Source organism: Drosophila erecta, unplaced genomic scaffold (genome assembly GCF_003286155.1).
Source record: "Drosophila erecta strain 14021-0224.00,06,07 unplaced genomic scaffold, DereRS2 tig00000126-arrow-pilon, whole genome shotgun sequence".
In the NCBI taxonomy this organism is placed as follows: domain Eukaryota; kingdom Metazoa; phylum Arthropoda; class Insecta; order Diptera; family Drosophilidae; genus Drosophila; species Drosophila erecta.
The window spans coordinates 14,111,485-14,133,834 of record NW_020825209.1 but is presented as its reverse complement, the minus strand read 5'-3'; the positions used below and the strand labels follow the sequence as shown (position 1 = coordinate 14,133,834).

The 22,350-nt window shown below is 40.3% G+C and overlaps 1 long non-coding RNA gene across 1 annotated transcript; it reads left to right on the top strand.

Annotated features, from left to right (window-relative positions):
• The first annotated feature begins 8,765 nt into the window (after positions 1-8,765).
• LOC113564518 lies at positions 8,766-9,740 on the top strand. The gene is made up of 4 exons (XR_003408065.1): positions 8,766-9,055; positions 9,119-9,177; positions 9,245-9,507; positions 9,568-9,740. It is a non-coding gene; the product is annotated as an uncharacterized LOC113564518 (long non-coding RNA).
• Positions 9,741-22,350: the final 12,610 nt, after the last annotated feature.

Here is a 22,350-nt window from a genome sequence, read left to right as displayed (position 1 = left end):
TTTAAACGGTGGGGGATCCCATTTTGGCGCCCCTTTACCCGTTGGCCACGCACCCGCATACCCTCTATTTTTTTTTTTCAGGAGCGTCGCGACATTTTGCGGGTGGCGCTTTGGCAAGTAAATTAAAATATTTTAATGAGTACAATTTATCACGCGCCAGCGGCTTTGGCAGCGCAGTTTAAAGTCTTTCCCGGTGGCTTTGTCCTTTGTCCTTCGTCCTTCGGCATCCCTTTTGCCCATTTTTGGTTGAATGCCGGAGTTTGGCAACTTGTTGCGACATTTAATTATTGGTGACAGTATAATCAAGTAAACTCGGCAAGAATTTCAATTTCATTTAATGGTTTAACACATTTCCCAGGGCTTTTCTCGGGGTTAAGCCTCAAGTGTCATGTAAACGACGTTAAACGGGTGCCGGAAACGGTTAAAACCCACAAAAAGGGTTTAAGCTTAAGCATTATCCTTATTCCAGCTCTGTTCTCTGTTCTGTTCCGTTCCGTTCTGTTCTGTTCGGTTCGGTTGTGTCCTTTTTACTATTTGGCTTTCTTATCGCTGAACAATTAGTGGGGAAAACAGAACAAAAGCACAGCAATAAGCATAAACATGATGTCAAGGACAATTATTAGGGTTTTATGGATTTAAATGGGTTGTGTAATCGCCTGGTGGTTAGTTGTGAAAATGGGGAAAAACAGGGAAAATCATTACCAAATACATAGGGTCTTTGTGGAGCTCAGCATGCGAGTGGCTTTAAAAATGCCAACTATGGAGATGTGTTTTCAATTTTGCAATACAATCGGAGCTAAAAGAAACGGCACTTAATATTATACGCATACAATACAATATTTAGTTTCAAGCCCGCTTTTTAATACATCACTTGGCTCCATATTTTTATTTGTATTTTTCATTCTCTTTGCCTTCAATCAAATTTGATTTCTTTTGACGGCTGCTGCCTATAAATTGCCATATGAAAATGCAATTGGCTTTCTCACTGATTTCATTTGCTCTCCAGCGGGAAACGCTCACAAAAAATAGCGTGAGCATGGAAAAGCACGGAGTGGAAAGTGAAGGAGAAATTGCATTTGGCCCACAGAGCTTTGAAGTGTGGCGCCAACTGCGCTGATTAGATAAGCAAAAACAAAGCAAAACAAACACACACACAAACACACAAAAGTATAGTTTAACAAAAACAAAATTGTATGTGCGAGTATATATTTATTAAAATACCCTGTGGGTGCTGCAGGCATTTCACTCTTTCAGTTTGTTGACTGCTGCAACTTTGGCTTACAAATTGTTTTTTAGTTGGCAGAACTTTTAATTTGGTTATGGTGTGAAACTGTTTGTTTTCTCCATCTTTCTACCGTTACTTCTTCCTTTTTTTTTGCACGCATTTTGATGAAGTTTGTGGTGCAAATTAATTTGCATTTTACTCCAGCTACGTAAATATGTAGATGTATGTATATATGTGTATATATGCTGCAAATGTTTATATAAACAACTTTGATACGGCGACTTTTTCAATTAGCGGAGCACAACGGAGTTTTCCCATTGCGTGACCATGGGCAATTAGGGGGCAATTAATAATGCCTTGCTTACATGTCCGGCGACAATGGACATTAATCAAATACAAATCAATTTTCATATCAGATAGCCAGGCACTCAGGCTCAAGAGCTATCTATCTATCTATCCATCCATCTATGTACTCGTCTATCTATCCTGCATGCACGAAAAGCGATATTCGTCGTTTCATAAATGTAATAAAAAACCTTAAAAGCCTCACACGTCACAGCCAATTCGATTTCGGGGGCGGAAAATAGACAAAAACGAAAAAAAAAAAAAAAAAAAAAACAATACCATAGCCATAACTGAATGACAATTATCGGGGCTATTTACTGGGCCTCTAAAAGCCAACTGGAACTGGGTCGCTTGTCGTGGCCCAAATCACCAAGCAAGCATATCCATTTTTCCCAGGCCGCCAACAATTCAATTTGCTTGACGTCCTAAATGGCTTTGACTTTGGCTTTGGCTTGGCACTTTTTGTTTGAAGGGTCACATGATATGTCGTCTAGTTCGGATCAAGTTTTGCTCCCGTTCCGTCTCGCTTTGTTTCCCGTTTACTTTGTGTTGGCTTAGCAAAAGTTTCGCATTGATAAGTGAACATATAGCCAGTACACACGGAAAGAAACTAGGTATTAACATTGTGAACTCTGTCTAAAATGGGGCAAGACCATACAAATTCTTTATTGTTACCACTCCTTGTTGTTAAGAAACTAATTTGCCTACTATATTACGAGCATGTGGTGCTGTTTAAATGGGGAATGTTTTGCTCAGTGCACGAATGGAATAGATCTGTGCTTCCTTTCCAGCATTCCAACGCACTTTCCATCGCCTTCTCTTCTGCGTAATGAAAAGTTTTGGCGTAATGAAATAAGCCAAAGTTTTTGCAGCTTTCAATAATAACTGTAAAAGTAACTAGCCAAAGTTTCTGAAAAGAATGGGAAATGTGTAAGAAGAGGAAGGGAATCCAAAGCTGATCAACTTTTCACGTGCGATTGTGTATGTGTGCGAGTGTGAGTGTGTGCGAGTGTGAGCGTGGGGGCATTTCCCATACGATTTTTCCCTTTGTAGCCCTTTGGGCTATCAATGTGATTATGAAGTGATGACGAATGTGTCTACTTGAGTGCATACTTCGATAAGGTGGGGAGAAAACCCAAACTACAGATACGAAACTGCACATACTTGGAGATTTAGAACATGCGATATTTCTCTAAAAAAAACAATAAAGCAACTGTGTCTTAATTCATTTTCCCAATTAAGTTTAATATTTAGTTACAGTTACACTGCCCGTTAATCTCGTCTTCGTTCCGTCCACTCGGATGCCATGATTCATTTGATTACCGCGCCTCATTCCGATTTTCCACGAATTATATTCAGCCCATTGAACAAGTCATTGAAAAGTAAACATCGGGCACATAATAACAATTAATCATAATTAAAGCCCCGAATGATACAAATTTAATGCCAGCGGAAATGGACTTGGGGGTGGGAAAAGTGGCGTAGAGTCTGACGCAAAGCTCCTTGTAAGTGGAAAATCCTTATCCATTGGCCGACTTTAGCCAACTGACCTATTGACTGTCGACTTGTGGCGCACGACAAGTAAGAACACTGAAAAAAAGACTAAGTCGCATTAGATATTTCTGAATTCAAAAGTATCGCCTGTCTTGGCCACATCGACGAAAATATTGGTCACAAAGTGGAATGTCATAGCTCGCTGAAATCGTAGCAAAAATTTCCTATAAAAAAAATGGCCAAAATTGAGAAACTTCATTTTTAAGCCCTTATAAAATATGGAGGAAATTAAAAAAAAATGTAATTATCCCAATAATGATACAGATCAGCTACACAAAATGTAGCTGAGTTACAGCCCAAGACAAATATTTTCATGACTGGCAATTTAAGCCAAAGGTATTGTTTTGAGTGTACTTCTGACCTGCCGAGGCCCTCACCTCCCCTAAACTGACCGCAACGTTAATCAGGCGTTAAATTAACGCACTCATTAGCACAAATTACAAATTGAGCTGCAAGGCAGAGGACAAAGTGCCGTGCCAAAGGGCATATCCTGAAGGAGGCGTGGCAGGGCTAGGGGCTGAGCAGCACGATGGGGCGGCGGTATGGTGGGGTCAGGTGTGGAGGGGGAAGGGGCTGAATCGAGCTAAGCCAGGTGCTCGGCATAAATCACTTAATAATCAAGTGCAGCCCATTTAATTGGCTTGCCGCTGGAGCGAAAGCGTGGATGTCCGTTGTCCGTTGTCCGTTGTCCGCTGTCCGTTGTCCGTTGCCTGCGAGCAATTAATTATTTCATTATGCTGGCTGACAAAAGCTGCCTGCCGGGCAGAGCAACTCACCCTACCGCCCCGCTCGCGGCCACGCCCCGTTTTGTTTATTTGTTTCGATGCTTGCTTGTTTGCTTTTATTTGGTGACATTTAATTTAAGTTTTGCAATTTGCAAGCAAATTACAGCGTCGCTGATTGAAATGACCCGCAAAATTCGAAATTTCCCCCCTCCCCCAAGGCAACGGGGGATTTTGGCATGTGCAACTAGAAACTCTTTCATGTGAAAATATTTCACAACACAAAAAAAATACAAAAACTCAGCCAAGGGCAACAACCATTTCGAAAGTTTTTAATTGCCAGCCAACCGATGGCAGTGACAACCGCAACAGAAACAAAAGCGGAAACGGAGGTGGAATGGGAATGGAAATGGCAATGGTAATGGGCAAACGGAAACGGAAGTTGCTACATATTTGGCGCAAGGTGCTAAATGCATAGATCCAAGACATTTTAGCATTCATCCGCAGTACGTAAGCTAGGATTTTAAACGGAAAACCCTTTTAGACATGCCCAAAATGAGAGGACGAGCTTTAAGCGCCGCAGCCGCAGTCCTGACCTTTTTACCCATTGAAGTTTCCTTTTCTTTTCTTTTTTTGTGGCACTCATCAAGTTCAATGTCGAGACTTTCAATGGCTGCAAATGCCGGGCAATAAACTAAAATTGCAAAATGGCCCAACTCTGCAAGTTTAGTTCATCCAAGCCTTAACCCCCTTCATTTAGGAAATACCAGCCCCCATCGCCATCATCATCATCATCATCATCATTGGACAAGCGACGACGATGTGCAGATTTGGCCGCAAATAAATCGAAACATTTGCCCGGCCGCCATAAAAATAGACAAGCCCTAAATGAGAGGCTCCCAATCCCTCGCCCCCAAATTTGGAATATCCTTGAGCCCCCTTTGCCGCGATAAGGACAACAGATAGCGGTTAGCTTCAACTGGAAAGCAATCCACTAAACCCCTATCTCTATTTCCTCCTTCAAGTCAAGCCAATCTCTCAAAGTGCCAGACATGCCAAAAGGACTAAACAATTTTCTGGGCTGGCTGTTTTTATGGCCAAACGATAAGTAAAACGATATTGAATGTGTATCCCTTTGCCGAAGAAAAATCAGAGGGGGTGGCACCAGTTGGGTGGCAGAAGCCACCGCATTAAATGCCGATAAGCATCGGCTTTGTCCTCGAATCGAAGGATATTCCATTCGATGTCTGTGCATTCGGACTGTCTTTGTTTAAAGCTTATTAGCACTTTGTTCGGCCAGCCAGGACCAAAGACTTTAAGGATTTCCCTGCAGCGAATAAGCGGTGAAGAAAGAAAAGTGCACAGATAAAAATTGGCTGACACCTTTGGCAGCTTTTTCATTAAGTAAATACCACAAAACTGGAATTTTCATCGATTCGCCATACTGCTTTCCGACGTTTAAATGGTAATGACGAAATTACTTATTAAATATATTACATTCGATGCACAAAATTGTTGCAGTGTACAGTTGGCTGGTGGCGCAGCGAGAAGAGGGAACTAAGGCCAAATTAGCTGCACGAGTGCAAAGTGCGAAATGTAAAAATGTTAAATGGCCAACTGAAAGGGCCAGCGAAATGTGGCAAAGGACCTTCACAGCCCCATGGGAAAGTCCAACCGCCCAGAGGAAATGCTGCGTTAAAAATTATGTTTGCCACATGCCCCCCTCCGACGAAAACAACAACAAGGCAAAATATATACATATATATTCATTGCATTTATAAAAGTCATTTGGAGTGGACCCAATTGGTGAAGGGGATGGTAAGGTGCATGCAAAGTACGGCCATTACGAATTGAGTACCCTACAATCTGCAGGGCATCATGCTGTCCCTGAGGAACTGGAGTTAACAAATAGGAACAACTACTGGCTACATATTTGCATGAATAGCCATATATTTGCCCTTTGAATTGGAATTTTATTTTTGGATTTTTTATAAACGTTATTATTAGTATTGAATGCAGGCAGCACGCCCGCAGTTTTGGATAACAGAGTGCAAAGAGGTTAAATTGCTTTGACTTTCGCTTGCGCTTTTCGCCACTTTTTGGCATCCCCTTTCTGCCCTTCACCATTTTGAGCCATTTCTCCCTTTGGGCCATTTTGCTGCCAAGTGCAAGAGCAAAATGTTTATAATTAAACTTTAATGTGTATTTAATGAGCTTGGGGGCATGGCCGTTGGCGGGAGCCTTGAAAAAATAACGCAAGCTGAAATTCCGAATATGAGTAACGCACTTTTTGTCTCTGTTTCGGTTGACTCCCATTTTATTATTGTTTAAGCCCTTTTTTACACCAGGCATGTTTACAAGGCCAACAAGTTAAAACCGACCCGGAGATATGAAGATATGGCCAGACATGCAGACAGAGGAAGACTGAGAGTCACCGGATAGCATGGCCAAGTTTATCCCTTGATAATATAAATTTAATCGTTCGCCTAATTGTCTTCATGTGAAACCGACTAAATGGTGTTAAAACTTTAGCAAACAAATTGCAACTAGTTGCAAGGAGACCCAAGGCAAATCCCCAAAACCAGGACGACTTGAGAACAAATTTCTGGAGTCGCTTTGAGCCACTTCAAATTGCAAGTTGCTGTTGCCACTGATACCCGTACGTTTCCCAAAGTTTAGCTATCCGAACTTTATCCACACAGATGCACGGAGAAAAATAAATTCAATACTTTATATACCTAAGCACGCTTTAACTTACAATACAGGATTCCGGACTATGGTAAACGCTTGTAAAATATGTTTAATGGCATCAGCTGTATAAAATGGCTTTAAAATATGCAAACCTTTTGTCCGGTGTATGCGTAAGTCGGTTTTAGTTGAGTCCTTGGCTTTGGGCCTGGTCACGGGCTTTAGGCCAACAACTTGCTCTGCTCACAAATGAAATTTCACTTAAAAATTTATGAAAAACCATTCTGACATGGGATGACCGAGTGGAGTGCCAGACAAGATGGCCAAAAAGTTAGGGGATTCCTCTCCAGCAGATGGTTTAACATTAGTTAAAGTCCTTCATGTGAGCTCAACTGGTTTATGATATTCAAAGTTGATGTTAGTTTGCTTGATACAAAATCAATATCTTTTGCCGCAAATAGTTACAAATAATTGCACTACCTACGATAGCTTAAAATCCAAGGACAGCTTTAAATTTGAGGCCAAAAACTTGCCGATTAAGTCCTTACATATCCATAAATATACCTCAATTAAACCCAGACTCTCCGTCAACTTCAACTATTTAAATAAAATTCAATGCGTCGTTTTCGACAGCTCTCGAAACCATTTGCATTTGCTGTAAATGTGTAAAGTTTGATTATGGAAACTAGCTGGGAAAAAGTATGGAAAGTGCTGCCCTCCAAATGTGGAGCAAGACGACTGAACGGAGGATCTGGCAAAAGTTTCTTTTGTAAAATACCATTTGTTTTATTGGTGGCATTGCTAAAAGTTTTGCAAATTGCATGCACACATAGTCGGGCATAAATACACATTTAGAAGTCGGCAGGAGTATATTTATATTTATCCATATATATATATGTATATATGTACGTCTAGTGCACGGATAACATAAAGAAATCGTATAAATCAATAAACTTATTCAATAAATGTTCGAACCGCTGGGTATTTTGACATTTATGGCGACAATCATTATGTGCAGCAGCCAACATCTCAGCTCGATGGGTCGTTAAACGCATAATCGATACTAATGAAGCTCCTGGATTTACTTGCTGCCAGCAATTATTGTGACTGCACCAGATACGGATGCGGATACCAGATCCTCGACCTCATTCCCATCCCCAATCCTGCTGCTTCGAGTGGCTCTGCATCCGTTTCATGGCATAATAAATTGCCTCCGTGCGTTTAAATGGCTTCATCAATAAGCAGGCGAAACATGGCTTAAGTCCCCCCGGTGCACCGCGGTGGCATAAAGATTTTATGTTCCTTATTTTGATTTTTTTTTTTCGTCGACCAAGATTCGCTTATGCGAGCAATGAGCGGAAAAGCGGGTGGAAAAGCCGCGTTAATGAGACTAGGCCAACATTTTGTGTAGCACACTTTTCAGCGCGACTAATGTAATTATCTGATTAGACGCGAAAATGGCGGGGGTGTGGGATAATGATTCGCATTTAACAAAGGGGGAAAGTAAGTAATGGAAGTGGAAGATGGTTTATGAAACGGTGCCTGCTAAAGTCATTTGTGAAATAACCCTATAACAACTTGGTTGAAATCTTAGAGAAACAAGATAAAATGATATATTAATACCAGTTACTTTGATAGTGGAAGTGCAAACGAGAAATTTCAGCATTTTCAAGAACATCGGTAGAAAATGGGGATAAATGATAAAATGAAAAAAAAAAATTAAAAATTTTCTAAAGTGTGTGAGTGGTACAAAATGTTTCGTAAATCTATAACAATTTAAAAGATATATAAAAAAGTGAAAAAATACCACAACATTTTTCAAAAGTGTGGGTGTGACAGTTTTTGGCGGCTTGTGGGCGTTTGAGTGGGCGTGGCAATATTTGGAAACAAACTTGCGCTGCGTCTCTAATCTCAACATTCTAGCTTTCGTAGTTCCTGAGATCGAGGCGTTCATACGGACAGACGGACAAGATCTGATCAACACTTTATGTGGTCGGAAACGTTTCCTTCTACCTGTTACATACTTTTCAGCGAATTTAGAATCCCCTTTTACTCTACGAGAGATGATACTTATTGGAAAGAAACTGAATCAAATTCCAAAGGATCATTAAGTCCTAAAAACTGAAATTCAGCAAAGATATAGTGAGCCATGAAATTCCATATAGTTGGCCATGACTTCAACTTCGATGTCAGCTCCGATTTGGATTACACCTAAGGACCGAAGGCATCAAATATTTTCAGTTTTGTTTTGGGCTCGACGGAACAACATCTCCATAAAAATTTGTAGTAAAAATGTTTTATAAAAATTTTAACAAATCTTGAACTACTAAAAGACTAAGTGAAGAAAAACACTAATTTGGATTATAGCTTTTGTGATTGGGGGCTTACACTTTTCATAATATTGCAAAATTGGTGAATGGAAGTTCGCCAGCTGCCCTCCATTTGATTGCTTTCAAGGAATCAAAAATATAGAACGTCGTCGTGAATAAGGCACACGACGACTTCTTCACATTACAACAAGGTAGTATCATTTAATTGCAATAGAATTGCCATGTATTAAATGCAAAATGTGCCCTTTATTCAGGATTACTCATGACAAACTTGACACACAGTCGAACTCGTTCGCATTCTTACGTTTACAAGGTTGGTATCTATAAATAAGAAACCTAAGATGTCCTCTCCTACAGATAAATCTATCTGCTATCCACAGTCTACTGGGAGCTGAGCGATTCCATCCCGATTTTGTACCACTTCAGCACAATGAATTATGAATACGTCGAATGACATTATCATGTTGGCAACACAGTTTTTGCACACAAACGAAATCCGGCATTACTTAATAAGTGGATTAAGTAATATCAATAAGTAATGGTATAGTGCCATATATTACCATATTATTATTACCATGCTATATATTCAAGATTTCTCATGACAAACCAGCTACAAACACTAGTCTTCTCGTTTGCTTACAAGGTTGGTATCTACAAATAAGAAACCCGAGTAGCATTAACCCAAGATGTCCTTCTCTTACAGATATGTCTTCTATACACAGTCCGATACCGTCCCGATACGATACCTGTACCTCTCAGCATGATGAATTCTGAATACGTCGAATTATATTATCATATTGGCACACTAACCAAATCCAGCATTACTCAATAAGTGGACTTTTCAGCCAATAAAATACATTAAATAAGACTATAATATACACTTAAATATTTGTTTTGAATCTGTGTACTGAAGTTGCGCTGCCCACTACTCTTTAAATAAACAAATTAATTCAGATTGTGGCAGGGCTCTACTATAACTATATTTAAAGACTACTTTTTGAATTATTTTCTCACGCATATGAAAATGAAAAGAGCAACAATTTACATTCAAATGGCGTTAAATATCTGTTCCGAACATCTCATTGATCTTTATAATAATTCTACCAAAGCAAAAGTTCGCCCATTCACACACACACACATACACCTATGTGGGAGACAGAACTGCAAGAGTGGCATTTTTTGAGTGTCGGGTGCCACTCACCACTGGGCATCGCTGATACCTACAACACCCAGTCCAAATCTTTGGGTGTTTGCAAGCACCCGGGTGTGTGAAGATCACACTCGCCACACATAACGGATTAACAAGAAGGCGAACAGTCAGAAGAATGCATGTGCGCAAAAAGGGTTAAGTGGCAAAGACTGTCATTTATGACCCGAGTGTTTCGGTGCCACGGATTTATGACCTGGGTGTCTCGTAGACACTCGAGTGCCTCGGGTGTTTTTTGGGTGATCTTTGTTTTTTACTTGTGCACTTGCTAGCGTGTTAGAATTAATTCTTATTTCGAAGCCAACAAAAAAGGTCGCAATTATGGCAGAAACGGCAGATTTTGTAAAAAAAAATTGTAAAATTGAAAATAAAAGTTGCAAAATCTTAAAAATTTTAGAAAAATTGAGTCTTTTTGTAATGCGTTTTAAAATATTTAATATATACTTTTTAAACCTAGTTTGTTTTTTATTTTTTATATTAATACATTAAAAAACGTAAAAAATTAACAAATGACGTCTTAAACTTCAAATATTCTTTGTGCGCGAAATGGGGTGCATCAAAAAGCAAAAACATGTGCACGATCTTTTTCTTGAATATTCCTTCCCATTCACCCTTCATTTCTTAAACCGTCTCGCTTCCACCCATACAAGTTTTATGAATACAGAAAATGACCTGCGGCCGATCGTTGCTGTGTGTCGGCTGATCCGAAACGGTTTTGGGCAGCAGGCATTTGGGTATTTTTTGCAAGTAACAAAAAGCAACAGAGTGGCAAATCACTTGGGTGTTTGTTATTGCCGCAGATAGTGTCAAAAAACACCCGGGTGCTGAGACACCCAGTGTTTAGCGGGTGCACTTGCTGCAGTTCTCTGGTGGGAGAGTTGGTAAAGAGAGAGCAAAGGCAAAAGGAGAGAAAAATAACGCGTATTAACAATGCTTCAAGATGAATTTCTGTATTTGGCACCTGCAAAAATTCGTTGAAATTTGTCGGATCTTCTGCTGCACAGCTCATTTGAAATGACATTTCGCAATAAATTTAAAGTGTAATGAAATGAAATGTGCAACATTTTATAGACATTTCGCAATAAATATAAAATGAAATTTTATCTTACTTTCTTTCCACCTTTCCACAGTATTCCGCAATATTCCGAAACAAATTTCATCTAGCGCACACTTCTTTAACTATTACTAGACACTTTTGGGGCACTTTAGGCCACCTGCACACAAAAAAAAAAAGGAAATAGAAACAGCATTCACACACAACAACAAAAATACACATTCCCGCACAAAAACGGTAGTTAAAACGGCACTTTTCAATATTCCCGCCGACGAAGGCGGCACTTTTCCGTGCTACTGTACGCGCGAACCGACGAGGATGAGATCAAAAAGCCGAAAGGCAACTAAATTGCAAGCTTACGACGACTGCGGAGAGAGAGCGAGTGCAGTTATGAGAGCGGCAGAGTGGAGAGTTTAGAATGAGGTGACAAGGAGAGCGAGTTTACGGTTTTTGGGTTGCGTTTGGAAATTGCCATGATCGCTCATCTTAAAGACTGCATAACTTTGTTTATAATTCAGCTCGATAAATCAGCTCTATGAGTTGACTTTAACCTAATATCCTAGTACCAAAACCTTTCAACTTTTTTGATCAATTTTTTTGTTGTATTATTTTGTAAAAGTGATTACATTAATAAAATGGCTAAAAATAGGGCAACGTAAGAGCGATAGTTTTTTCACACTAACCAAATCCAGCATTACTCAATAAGTGGACTTTTCAGCCAATAAAATACATTAAATAAGACTATATAATATACACTTAAATATTGTTTTGAATCTGTTTACTGAAGTTGCGCTGCCCACTACTCTTTAAATAAACAAATTAATTCAGATTGTGGCAGGGCTCTACTTTAACCATATTTAAAGACTACATTTTGAATTATTTTTTCACGCATATGAAAAGGAAGGGACCAACAATTTACATTCAAATGAGGCACGTTCTACCAAAGCAAAAAGCACACACACACACAGATTCAGGCACACACACATGGGCGTTGGCCTAAAATCTATTGGTTGTTAGATAAGAATCGTTTAATTCAGTGTCACAACATTTTCAAAAAATGTAAAAGAAAACAAGAGAGATCGCTATAATCGATTTCCTCGACTATCAGATACCCGTTCCTCAGCTTCTGGGAGTGCGATGGAGAAATTTCAGGGTATATATCCTATTTCAAAATTTTCTGGAATATCGTTAGATATTCCAAAATATCGCTGCGTTCTAGCTTTTGTAGTTCCTGAGATCGAGGCGTTTATACGGACAGCCCGTCTGTCCAGATCGACTCGTCTATTTCTCCTGATCAAGGATATATATACTTTATATGGTCGGAAACGTTTCCCTCTACCTGTTACATACTTCTCAACGAATTTAGAATCTCCTTTTACTCTACGAGTGATGATACTTATTGTAATATGATACTTACTGGAAAGAAACTGAATCAAATGCTATGGGCATTCTTAAAGTACACATATGTGAGACTTGAATCGCTAATCCTGCGCTCAAAGGAACTCACTTCATAAGTATATTCGACAAGATGCAATGCATTCGCTGCCAATATAAACGATATTGCAATTCAATTGAGTGGAATAAACTTACAGATGCCGATTTTCTATTCGCCGGAAATTTATGACTGTCCGCGAAAGGAGCCAAGCCCTTGATCGTTCAGCTGGGCCAAAAAGGCTGGTAGGAAAACGCCCGGAAAAGCTGGAGATTGTGGACTTATCGGAAGACAAACGGCTCAATAAAGTCGCAATTGAATTGCTGACAATGGCAATTGCAATTGCATTTCGATTGCGATGACGATTGCCGGTCGGCTTATCAGCGGATCGCATTAAATGCACACAATAATAAGCCCAAGGTGGCAATCGTGGGTTAAGAGACATGCCGTACGCCCATATCAGAGGGCGTGGCAACAGCGCCCAAGTGCAGCATAAAATAAACATTTTCCAAATTGACACTTGCGATTCAAAACCAAACACTCAATTGCTGCAATGCCAGCGACACCAACACTAACACTAACAGCTGCAACAACGACAATTGCAAAAACAGCGACACAAAACACTACAAACATATCACAAGAACTTGTTTATTCTAAATAATGTTTGAGCTACACAATAGCAGCGTAATTACTTAATATTTGTATGATTATTATATCAAGTTTGACTGACTTTGTTGCTGACAAAAGGAAAAGAAAAATGATCCCTTTAGTGTTGAAAGAAATATGCACATTTCTCTCAGTGGTCGGTGCCCGGACGACACCATCATCAGCTACAACAACCACAAAAACAGGGAGTGAAACAACAACTACGGCTGATGTTGTCGTTATCAACTAAAATTCCTTGCATCGACGCACAGGATGCGCCAACACTTCGACACGAATGCCTGGCTATGTGTGAGTGGCTGTGTGTGAGTGTGTGCGTGTACAGTTGGGGGGAAGGGGGTTTCAAGGAGGCAGGAGAAAAGGCACTCCAATGGAGCCATAGAAAGTCACCGCCAACGCCGCCACAGTCAACGCCATGGCCATTATCGACAACCTCAGCCTCCGCTGCCATTTACCAACCAGCTAACTTTTCGCCCCGTTCGAAAAGGATGAGGATCCCCACGCTTAGGACTCCGCCACCCATGTCCTTACCGCATCGTCATCGACATTTATAAACTGCACACACAAAACACTGTCCAACTGTCCCGCACAGTTGCCCGTGGAAACTTTGCAGTTGTTTGGGCTGTTGCTTCGATTTCCCATGTCTGGTTTTACTCTGTATATTACTCTTTTTTTGGGGGTTGGGGGTTGGTAAGCGAATTGGTAATCTGGGCAGGGGAACCAGTTCCCCAATAAATAACGTCTATTATTGCGGTTTCCCTTCTAGCGTTTGAAAAAAATATTCAAAACTATTATGGCAATATAGCTAATATAATACTATTCCTGTATTTTCAGGCCATAATACTGCTGTATTTTAGGCCATAAAGTGAAATTACTGCAATTATGAATAACTTATAACTTGCCACACGTATGCTGATATAACTTTTAATTTCAAGCTCAGTGCAGGTTACGTTTTTCGAAAAAATCATAATGGTCCTTTTTCAGATCTAGTTCCGTTCAATAAATCGCTTGTGAAGCGAATCGCGCAAATCGAATAAAAGTTGAGACGGCATTTTTGTTGCTCTAACGACCATTTCAATGCGACTGTAAGTGAAGACGATAATGCTGATGATGATGTTGGGGGATTGGGCGTGGTGTGTGGGAATGGGAATGGGTCTGCTGCTCCTCCCGATGAACGATAATGAAGCCATGCACATGCGGTCCAAACTCGAAGCAAGATGAGTGGATTGCAGGATGCGGGAATGGGAATGGGAGGATTGGGAGGACTGGGAGGATGGTGGAAGCGTTGAGGAGACACAACCATGACCACAGTCACGGCCACAGGACCAATGTCCGCCACTTGCCGGACCTCTCAGCTGTCCACCCTGCCCCTTCACATCCTTGTCACTCCTTTATGCCTTTTTGCAGCTATTCCATGCGACAGGGAGAGAAAAGAAGTGCTGCTGATTTCTTAAATCAGTTTCTCAGACAGTTTCATTTTATTAAAATTATTATGTTATATTTTTATGCATTACGCTTTAGCTTGCAAATCTAAAGACTTTCAGCTGATTAAATGAAACTAAAGAGCGAAATATATTGACTTCTTTTTTGCAGTGTACTAACTGGCATCCCTTTTTTGTGACACACACACACACACTTGCACAGCTGCGGAGTGGCGAAATGGAGAGTGTAAAAAGAGAAATTCCTAAATGAACGATATAAATTGCTGGCAGCCACAAATAATGAAAACACTTTGCGGTCATTTAGCGCTATTCGAAGCTCTCGCACAGATACACACACCCATAGATACCCACACACACACACAGACACACTCACGCAGTCTGTTGACAGTTATCCTTGCAAAGTCGAAGGGGTAAGAACGAGATGGATGGACAGATAAATGTTGGGTGCCCAGCTCCAGCTCCACCTCCTTTTCGTCCTTCGTCTGGCGGTGACATTTTTTCTGCATCGACCCCAGTTCAAAGTCTATTGCAATTTGAAAATGACATACGAAGTCCATTAAGCGCACAAATGTGCAGCGAATGCGGCACAACAATTGCTGGCAGGACCTCATCCTTCGGCCTGCGCCCTGCAGCTGCATCGTTACTCCAGTTCGGACATCCAAGGGATTCCTAAGCGGCAAAGGCACGGTCAGGCATGGCCAGTTTTGGTTCTGCAACCCAAATTATCTTAATCAACTGATAGACACAGTGGAGAGTCCTTGAGGCAGATAAGGCAAGTAAATCTAATCAGGGGTGCAGAAAATACTAAAAACAAAAGTGTACTGAGCTAAAATGATGATAAAAAGGGTACCCAAAAGCAAAACTAAGTATCAAGTATTTAATCGCTATAGGCAGAAGCCACTGTTCCCCCAAATAAGAACACACACCACCCGAAATTCCGCACAGACAAAAGGCAAGGGCTAAGGACGAAGGACGAAGGTTGCATCGATATCCACGTCTAAGCCGGGTACGTTTGTTCCATTGATAATGAACATTGACAACTTTGAATGCAGACAATTGAATCTTAATTTCCACCGCACTCTCTTCCAGAAGTGGCCAGGATGTCCAGGATGGCCAGGATGACCAGGATGACCGGGATGGCGTTCCAGGAACAGACAGACTTCGAATCCATTACGACATCATCCCATGAATCAATGTTTGAACACAATAAACATTTATTTATGATGCAGCAGAAATTTTTATTCCTTTTCACCATCGTCTGTATGATCCTTTGTTGCGATAATTCCTTTCGAGCACATTTAATTATTATTTCGTTTTGTGTGCGATGGAAAAAGTCCTTGAAGCTATAGAAAATTACTAAATTGCTAAATTGATGGAACACCACTTAACTTGGAGTGATTGTATTTTTGATTGCTCATACATATATATTAGAATATTATAAATACCCCAAATTACCTACAAAAGCAAGTATAGGTTTGCTGAGTCTTAGCGCCAGAATAGTACGAGTACATAGTTTTATTATCATCCTACAAATAAAATAACTTGGTGTTGATAGCAACCCATGGATGATTATCTGAGAGTACTTCGCAATCTGCTGCCTTGAATTCAGCTATCTGCTGACCTAATCCATGAATCAAATGTGCACAATGGGCATTTATTTATGAACTGGCTGCTGTCCACAGCTTCTGAAAACGGCTTCATCCCAACAGTTTGGCAATCTACAAAGCATTGCATACTTTGTTTTATTACCTGACTGCTGCAGCTGCAGTTGCAATTACACTGCCTAAGCCAAGAGCTGTGCAAAATAATAATAAATCCTTTGAATAAACAATGCCTGGCAGTCCAACTCAACTACTTGCTGCTTTCTTACTACAAAGAAACCACAAAAAATGTTGACTTTCATGCTGTAGGTAATGAAAAATCAAATCAGAATTTTATCATCATTGCATAGCAAACAGATCTTGGGTACGAAAGCAGAATGATTTCGAAATAATATGTACTTATTTAAATAAATGCATTAAATGGCTGTACAGAGAAGTGCTGATGACGACCGCCAGGTGGCGCCTGCCGCTGTCAGTTCATGAACTAATTGAGGCGAAAATGGCAGACGACTTGACTCCGGATTTCTGTCTTCTCACGCCGTCGCACACTTCACAAACAGCAGACAGTCCACGCCCCCCAACCTTTGGCCCCATGTTCGCCTTCTTGGAACTCCTTAACGAGTGTGACAAATAGGCGTATGAGCAATGCGGCTGCATTCATTATGCATTACAAGCTGCTTAATCGGCGAGTCGGCGGATCTTGAGCGATTTTTCCATTAAATTACACCGAAACTCGCTGCCCTGACACTACCAGAAATGCGAGCATCCCGCCAACAATCTTAATGGGAAATGGTAATTCGGCGAAAAGAAAATGCTCCCATTATGGTACTGTGCGATTTTCGCTTTTTTCGTTTTCCTGGGTGTGAAATTCGCGGGGGGGTTAAATATTGCGAAACCTCATAATTGGCTTAACCGCAGGAAATGGGGGAGAATACCGTGGAGTAGCCGTGTTAAAGTGGTAAATATGTCAGCGGCAGTGAAGATATAAATTTTCGTTAAGTAGACGCGCACACGCAATCGCTGCCAGAAAGTAGAAGAATCACTTCGCATAGAATTCAAGTCGGGCGGATGAAGATGTGTGCCTGGGGAGTGGGCATGGTGCACCGGAAAGAAACGAAAATATTTCTAAGATTTTAAGCAGATGAACTATTTTTCTTGGCTTTTTAAAGCAAGCAATTATAATTTGAAGGTATTGTAATGTATTAATATAGCACTTCAACTACATTGGATCTATTTACGCACCTTTGATTTCAGTGTAGTAGGCAATAATCGGTTGGTCTAATCTAGCTGCGCTTGAATGATGATGATGTGCCACGCCCACAGCCTTCCGCCCGCTGCACACACACACATGCACACACGGACGCAGCCTTAATTACAACGTGCCAAGAGTTAAGCCGCATATTTTTTGGTTTTCTGGAGAAGACGAATGAATTGCTGTGGTGTGGCCAAAAAAAGGGGCGGTGGCGGGGCGTCGTTGGCGTTGGAAGATATAGGGGGCGTGGCACTGAAGGGGCCGAGAAATTTTTGGGAGAACACGTGCGCACATGTGCAACTTCCGTTAAAAATCTATTGCTAACTTTCAACAATTCACAGACACAAACGTGGCCAGGCACACACCCACACACACCCCGCCCCATGTACACCCACACACGCACACACCCGCACACACATATGTGAAAGGTGCGCGCTTTGGCTGTTTGTGTAAGTGAGTTAGAGTTTCCTGCAGCTGTCGTGGCAACTTCCGGTTCCTCTTCTTCTTCTTCGCCTTCTTCTTCTTCTTCTACAACTGCTTTTGCAACAACGTTTATGTCGACGCCAAAGTCCATGTCTCAGGCCAATCCCCCCTGTAAGCCCCACCCATGTCCTGCCTTCTATCTCCTGCATGACGGCTAAAACACTTATTTGGCTTAAGGCTAAAAACTCAAAGCCGAAAATAGCAATAACAACTAGAAGCAGCCAGAAGGAAAAGTCTGCAGGTGAAAAACGTGCAATGGTAAAAGCCACAAGCTTAATACACTATACAAGATACAAGATACAAGGGTATATTTACCTTTAATAATCTTAATGTAATGAAAATCTCTCCATTTATGTAAGTATTTCTATGAGATTCGGCTATCCCAACCTATTTTGAAGACAGCTTTTTGATTGATTCGAGATCCCTCAAGATTTTCGTGGCTGTCATTAGTGAAGAGGCTGGTCTATTGAGGCACAAGTCTAAATATTGGACCTCTAACGAATCCCTTTGCCAGCTCCCAATATTTTTGTAACATGCCTTTGTAATCAGCAGACGTAGATAGTACGGCTGAGTAAAGTAAGTAGTACGCATGCTGCTCCCTGTGTGTGCTTAAAAAATTGCACAAAGTTTAAGCTTTGTATGCACGTGTGCATGGGCGGGGCAAAAGGGGGGCCAAGTCAGTCGTGGAACTGTTGCTGAAGTCACGTAATTCAAATAACTAAAGTTGGCGTAAATATGCCGAGCATACAACACACCCACTCGAATGGAGTTGAGTTACTGGCAAAAGACAATTGCTCACGCACTTACTTGTTGTTGTTGGCCTGGCTTAAAGTTCATTAATTTCTCTCACTCTGCTCGTAATTTGTTTTAAGCAAACAACCGACGAGAATGCTGCCGGCTCTCAACAGGGCTTACATTTGCATCAAGGACTTCCGGCTTCCCCCATACAAGCCGAAAAGTATGCAATGCATACTGCATTTCCGTTCAAATGTGGTTGAAATGAGCGTTCGCCTTCAAGGAATTTATATTGCTTCACTACGGAGAAATCTGCTTGGGTAACGCATGCTGGTGCTGCAACCACTTTAAGGTTACTGGCTACTTGCATTTAAGAAGTAGTTAATGATGCCGTCTTGTTTTAACTTTAAACTCTCACCCCCGCCAGTCTTAAGCCTGGAAAATGAGCTGGGGGATGAGCTGCTAATTGCGCGCTAAGCTCCACTTTTTAGCAGCTAGAGCAAAGGCGAATAAACACTTCAGCAGTGCAGTTTGGCCAGCACTTGGCTAAAGTCCTGCTCTCGAGGTCCGGCCTTATGAGCCATGTCGGGATTTGGTGGTGGCGCTGCGGCGCTGGACGTCGTCTGTTGCGTAATTAGTTACCAGATTTGTCTGCACAATTCGCTCGGCTACTTTATATGTTAATGAGTTTCTGCCGGCTTCGCCACTTGGCCACTTGGACACTTGGCCACTTGGCCGGCGAACTGCTCTTCTTTTGACACGGAATTCCTTTGTCTTGGCCATGAGTGGAGCCTGCGGCTTGCGACAATTGAATTGGAAAACAGCTTTCGCGGCTTACACAACGCGAGCACTGCAAGAAATTAAAGCAACATTACAGCCGTCAATAAAATGCCTGAAGAATTCGCGTTGGTAAATCGCATTCTATGTTCCATGAAAATATGTATTCAAAATATACAAAAATGCTTAGGAAGCTTATCGTTCACTTTGCCAGCACTTAAAAACAAACTTTGATGCACTTTTCCTATGTGTACAGCCCGACATGGCAGCTTCTCTGGGGAAAAGGAAAACACAGAAAATTTCACAAAATATGAAAGTCGCTGTCCTGCTTATCGTACAAATGGCATGGCCAGGAAAAGGCAAAGGGTTGGCATTGCTGGTGGGATGGAGAAGGGAAGGGAGGGGAAAGTAATGGGGCAGGGGAGCACGGGGAAAAACTCTGCTAAAGCGGCCGCTTTTTGCCAAATTTCAAATTGCATTTGGCAAAAAGGAAGGAGACGGGCGAAAAGAAAATGTGCATAGCAAAAACCATTTTGATAGACAGCGGGGCAAGCAGGAAAAGCGGAAAAGCACCACATGTGTGTGTGTGTGTGTGTGTGTCAGTGTGAGTGTGGCAACATTTTCTTATCTAAACAATATTGCGACTACTGCACTCGCAAAGCGACAACAACAACCAAATCGCTTCTATGGCTGATTGAACAAAGTTTGTATGTTGTTGTCATAAATATAGGGTATCAATGGGTTGTCCTGGTAACCGGAAATCAATCATTTTTAACATGAACAAATTAATCAAAAAACACCGGTACATTTAGGTAATCCTGTTAAGTAATTCCATTTTTCTTATTTTTTTAGGTATACATATTTAAAATTCATGGGTGTCAAAATGTCGCCACTAACTCTGCGCATTTACACAGTTTTTCGCCAACTTTTTGAGTTTTGCACTGCAAATGGGAAAATGACAACACAATGTACTTGTTTCTGTTATTTTGTCAACAGCATGTGATGCCAATGTCTCTGATCGCATTTTACTGCAAATTCAACGCAAAAAGATGGTGAAGTTTTTGGAAGAATCCTGAAAGGGCACAACAAATATCAAAAAATTTCCATTCCATAGTAATATTGCTACATTTGTTTATGATTCACCCAAAAAGAAATTAAATCCATTAGAAATTTCGAAGAAATATATAGGGTAATCAATTTCTTTACAATAATTTTATATTGTATTTTAAATATTTTTTATGAATAAATATTTTAAAATAAATATTATAACATTTCAAACACTTGTATGAATAACATTTGCCGGGTTATTTGTTCAAGAGGGATGCCAATTTGATCTTGCAAGTAATCACACTTAAGAACATAGTGTATTTGTTCACTGCTCGACCGGTAAGAGAGATTACTTGAACTATTTTGCGACTCTAAATTAGAAGACATGCCTTACTGTCTTCACTAATATGTTTCCTAAGCAAATATCAAAAGCGGCAATAACTATGTGTTCCGACAGTAAGTTAAACATTCTTCAGGCTTTAATTAAGACAATTTTTACTACTTTGTGCAAGTAACACATACGTACATACACACATGCATAAATACACATACATACATACATAGATACATACATAGATACATACATACATACATACATACATACATACATACATACATACATACATACATACATACATACATACATACATACATACATACATACATACATACATACATACATACATACATACATACATACATACATACATACATACATACATACATACATACATACATACATACATACATACATACATACATACATACAAACAAACATACATACATGCATACTTACATACATACAGCGGTACATGCATGCATACATACATACATACACCGGTACATACACTACACATACACTAGAACTCACTGCTGCGACTCTAAATTTGAAGACATGCCTTACAGTCCTCACTAGAACCAGTTGGGAATTATAGGGCTACAAGCAAATATTTTTCCTAAGCAAATATCAAAAGCGGCAATAACTATGTGTTCCGACAGTAAGTTAAACATTCTTCAGGCTTTAATTAAGACAATTTTTACTACTTTGTGCAAGTAACACATACACTACATACATACATACATACATACATACATACATACATACATACATACATACATACTACATACATACATACATACTACAAACATACATACATACACCGGTACATACACTACACATATGTACACTACATTCACTGCTCGACCGGTAAGATAGATTACTGGAAATATTTTGTGACTCTAAATTAGAAGACATACCTTACAGTCTTCACTACAACTAGATGGTAATTATAGGGCTACAAGAATATATGTTTAAAAAAATGCAAACTTATGTAAATGACCAATTTTCAGTATTGGAAATGCAAATATTATTTTGTTGAATGTTTTTGTTATATTCTAATTTGATATTTTTAAAAACCTCGCAATTTTAGCATTTAACAGTTCCATCTGAGCTTTTCATACATGAGAAAAACTACTCGATAGAATCGGACTTTGGAAAACTAAAGCCACCATCAGATCTACAAAACTAGCTTAGTTGGGGAACATGGAAATATTTTATGTTTAACATTTAATATTTCAAGTCGACTCGAAGGTCATATAAATATACGACCCCATTACAATTGTAATGTCCTCCCCGTGGTGTTCCCTGGGTGCCAAAAAATACATATATTACTTTTTTGTTTACTGTTTTCACTCACACAAGCAAGTGAATTCTATTTTTTGATTTTTATGCAATTACTGCCGCCACCAAAAAAGTGCAAGCATAGTGCAAAACCAATGTATGGCCGTTCCGC